Raw genomic sequence first — 4501 nt, forward strand, 5'->3', positions numbered from 1 at the left:
GGTCCAGGGCTGCTGAGACACACTTTTAAATCCTTCGGTGGGGAGAGAGTGACAGATTTCTGAAGTGAAATGTGAGAGAGGAGAGGGAGGGGTTAACCAGCACACACACGATCCCCTCCAACCAAAACCCGAGCAGGCAACTATTAATCATCAGAAACCTTATATGCACATCTAATGGGATTTGCAGATGGAGTCTTTTAAAGAAACATTGTCTGTATTTATTTTTTTTTTTTTTTAAGGAAAGAGAGCAGCACACACACAATTTCTTTAATGTTTCTCCTGTAACACTATGAAGTTATTTTATTGCACTGTTAACAAAATTCCCCAAGTCTTGGATTTCGAAAAAGACTTAAGTCATATCCAGAATCCATCAAGTGCCAAATTCCAGGGAGTGAAGCAGGGAATAAGCGCAAGAGACAAGTTTGCTGATTGCATTTGATTTAAAGGCCCTTCTACTGCTGCTTGCAAAAAGGAAGGTGGATTAAAAGAAATCTTTTTTTGCAAGTCTCAGCGGCCCACTATGGTCTGTAGTAGAAAGACACACCCCAGAAAAAAATTATTTCTCTCGGCCCAAAAGTGACATTCTCACTTTCTCAGTAACTTAAAAAAACAATCAGATTCTTCCTTCCGCTCTTTAACCCCCAACTTACATGCCAATTAGCCACATTCTTCTCCAGAGGCGTTTCAAGTCATTTTTCTCCACCGCAAAGGAAAGACACTTAGATAAGTTCCTTGAAGTTTCTCCAGGCCTCCCCCACCTGCTCTCTGGTCCCCTAAACTTCATCCACCTGCTTCCCCTTCCCTACCCCCAGAGGCCAAGGTTTCCATGGAATCTGGGCATGGAAATAGGAATTAGGGGATTCTCATTCCCAAAGGAGCTCTCTTCGGCAAACGGTTGCGTGGTCTTCCGGGCTGGTGCCCAGCACAGGAGGACCCATTGCCATTTCAACTGGGCAATCAGTCTACTCAATCCCCATGACCTTGCTGGCCTCTCTGGAGGGTTAATATAATTTCTTGGAGGATGACTTTCCAAGCACATGGGGCCAGAGCTCCTCTCCCACTGAATATTTCCATGGCCCAGTGCAGCAGGATTGGGATTGAAATGGGAATGGATCAGAAGAACAATGTCCCCGCTGGCTTGTTGCAAAGATGCCCAGGGTCCCCCCCAGAAGGGACCACAGGTCTCAGTTCTGCAGGCTGGAGGCTGCACACACGTTCTTAATGAAATAGGCATCCTGTCTTCCAGAACAGGTGGCCAGGGTGTTGCCAGCTGACAGAGGAGATGGGGTCATAGCCACAAACCAGACTCACCTCTCCGCTTTGTCCAGGAATTACCTGTTGCACACACATCTCTCCTCTGAACCTCACAACTCTCCTATTGTGGGTAAAGTAAGAATTATGCTCCACATTTCACAAATGAAGAAACCGAGGCTCAGACAGATGATGTGAGCTGCTCAGAATCACACAGTTAAGAAATGGCAGGGCTTCCCTGGTGGCACAGTGGTTGAGAGTCCGCCTGCCGATGCAGGGGACGCGGGTTCGTGCCCCGGTCCGGGAGGATCCCGCATGCCGCGGAGCGGCTGGGCCCGTGAGCCACGGCCGCTGAGCCTGCACGTCCGCAGCCTGTGCTCCGCAACTGGAGAGGCCACGGCAGTGAGAGGCCCGCGTACCGCAAAAAAAAAAAAAAAAAAAAAAAAAAAAAAAAAAAAAAAAAAAAAAAAAAAAAAATGAAGGTTGTTCTAGAATTGCAAGATTAAGTTAATTTCCTTCTGTAGTCTCTAGTATGAACGGTTAATTTCTTCTCTAATAAAGTCCCCATGGATCAAAAAAAAAAAAAAAAAGAAATGGCAGAAGCAGGAATTGCCCTTCGGTGTCTGGCTGTCCAGTCTGGAGCAGTTTCATGCAGAGGAAGGAGCGTGGACTTTGGGGTTAGACAGGTCTGAGCTCAAATCTGAATTTTGCCACTTCCCAACTGTGTGCTCTGGGGCAAGTCACCTCACCTCTCTGAGCTTCCATTTCCTCACCTGGGATGGTAGTTAAAGCTGCCATTCATCCCCTGATCTTAGCGCCTCACACACATTCCCCAGTGGACACCCACAGAAGCCCTCAGAGGCAAGAGCTTTTCTCCCCTTCTCCATCTTTCAGAAGAGGATTCTGAAGCACAGAGAGACTATGTAACCTGCACAAGGTCACACAGCTGGGAAGTGGAGGTTCCAGGATTCAAACACAGGCAGCCTGACCCCACGGCATCAGAATGCCCACCCCACAGATGCTGGAGAATTTGAAATGAAATCGTTTATGTGAAGTGCGAAGTAAGTAATAGATACATGTGGCTCCCTTCCTAGTACATCTAGTTCTCAACCTCAGTGATTCCAAAGGGAGAGTGTGGGACTGCGGGGGGCACTGAGGAAATTCTACAGAAACAGCCTCGGGAGGTCCCTAGAGGGGCTGCAGGCTGTGAGGGCTCTGGAAGGAATCCACAGGGGGCTGGGTGGGAGGATAGCCTTCCCGGGGGGCCTGGACCGCATGCTGTAATCGGATTCCTGTTCTGGCCTCCGCATCTGGCCAGGGACCCCATCCCAGGGAGGCCCAGAGCCTGGCCCTTTGCCCCTGGAAGGGTGGGCCCTGGGTCGTGGTGGGGGTGGGGGGGGAGCTGAGAGGTCAGGAGGGGCGCGGGGGGCCCTCTGTGCTGAGAAGGCAGGGCACTGGCACCCCGGCGCCCGCACAGCTGCTGGCGTCTGTCAGCCTCCCTGCGGGGCGCAGTGGGGGGCCTGCCGGCCTCTATATCTTCCTGACAGGCCCCTCTTCTGAGGCCAGGAAAGAACAACAATGGTCCTCCCCTCACGGCGACCCATTTGTTAGATGAAGGCCGAGCACCGGCACCTTTAACCTCCTCCAAGTCAGCGTGTCCCCGCCAAGACCCCGAGGCCTGCGAGACAGAGGTGGATGGACATGGCAGAAAGGATCCCTGCGCAGCCAAGGGGAGCAGGGCTTACAGGAAGGGAGGGGACCCCATTTCAACTTGTTGGGGGAGGCAGGGGAGGAAGAGGAAAAGGCTGCATCAGGAGGAGGGCCCCTGAGGAGGACAGTGGGCTTGGCCAGACCTGAGCCATCCCAAGGAACTTTCGGAATTTCCCCCATTGTGCTCGACAAGCAGGCGTGCCCTTGGCGCCTGCAGACCTGCTTCCGCACTTGCCCCCCTCCCACCTGTGCCTGGACTTGAAGGGGTGTCAGGGGAGAACCCGGGCCTGGAGGCAGGGACTCTGATTCAAGGTGTGGCCTTGCCCTTCTTCTGCTGTGTGGCCTCAGGCAAGTCACACCCCTTTTCTCAGCCTCAGTTTTCTCGCTGGCCAAGTAGAGATGACAGTATCGGCCTCCTGTGGCTATTATGAGGATAAATGACCTGATGTCTGTGAAAAGAGCTGGTTGACTGTAAAGGGCGATGTACCTGGGGAATTATTATGTCTTCCCCTTCCTTACTCAGCTGGACTACGGGGCAGGTCACGGCTCCATGGAGGGTGAAGACAGCCCATCCTAGTGGACCCCCCACCCCATACTTTCTTCTACAGAGGGTCAAGATCATAGCCTTGGGAATCAGGAGAGCGTGGGTTCAAATCCTACCTCTGCCACTAATAAACTGAATGGTTTTGGGCAACTCTATCACTTGAACCTCAGTTTTTTGGTTTTTTTTTTTCTTTTTTTGGCCATGCCGAGTGGCTTGTGTGATCTTTGTTCCCTGACCAGGGATTGAACCTGGGTCCCGGCAGTGAAAGTACCAAGTCCTAACCACTGGACCTCCAGGGAATTCCTGAGCCTCAGTTTCTTCATCTGTACAGTGGGAATAAATTTTTTCTTCTTTCCCCGTTGGGTTGCTGAGAAGAGAGTGAGGTGATGTAGGAAATTATGTGCCATAGCCTGGTGTACAGTGTTTAGTGGTAACGTCTGGATGATGATGATGAAAATACCTGAGGTTTTTGCCTTGAGGACAACTCCAGAAGGCCACCTGAGAGGGACAAGGTGAGGTCATTAGCATTCACTCATGTAGCAGAACATGTGAATCAGATAAGATACCTGATCCCTAGCAAGACCACGAGGGATGGGAGGGGAGACAGACGAGCTTTAAATATGACGGAAATCATTTTGGACCAGAATGTTTATTGCTGGTCCTGGGAATTATTTGGAATGTATATGTCCTTTTTGTCTCAGAGAACTTTGAGGCAGAAGGGTTACTATTCACCTATAGGACTTTTGTGAGGCTCGACCAATTGGATGGACAGGTCGGAGTTGAGTAAACCACGGAATACAGTCCTCACAACGGTCGCAGATGCTCCCAGGAAGCTTCCAAGACATTTCAGGGGAATGTCCCAGGGGGACCTGATGACAGGGTCTTCCCCTAAATCCCAGAAAATACTGCGTTAATAACAGAGACATTTCCCTCAGATGAAACTTCTCTCTTGTGTACATATTTTTTAAACCTTTGGTGCAACCGTCACTTGTCTGC

General features: G+C 50.7%; 1 non-coding gene across 1 annotated transcript; it reads right to left on the bottom strand.

Moving 5' to 3' along the window:
- Nucleotides 1-3732: 3732 nt before the first annotated feature.
- On the bottom strand, nt 3733-3804 carry TRNAE-UUC (transfer RNA glutamic acid (anticodon UUC)). Its single transcript has one exon. It is a non-coding gene; the product is annotated as a tRNA-Glu (tRNA).
- Nucleotides 3805-4501: the final 697 nt, after the last annotated feature.

This window comes from Lipotes vexillifer, unplaced genomic scaffold, assembly GCF_000442215.2.
Source record: "Lipotes vexillifer unplaced genomic scaffold, Lipotes_vexillifer_v1.1 scaffold1639, whole genome shotgun sequence".
Lineage (NCBI taxonomy): Eukaryota > Metazoa > Chordata > Mammalia > Artiodactyla > Lipotidae > Lipotes > Lipotes vexillifer.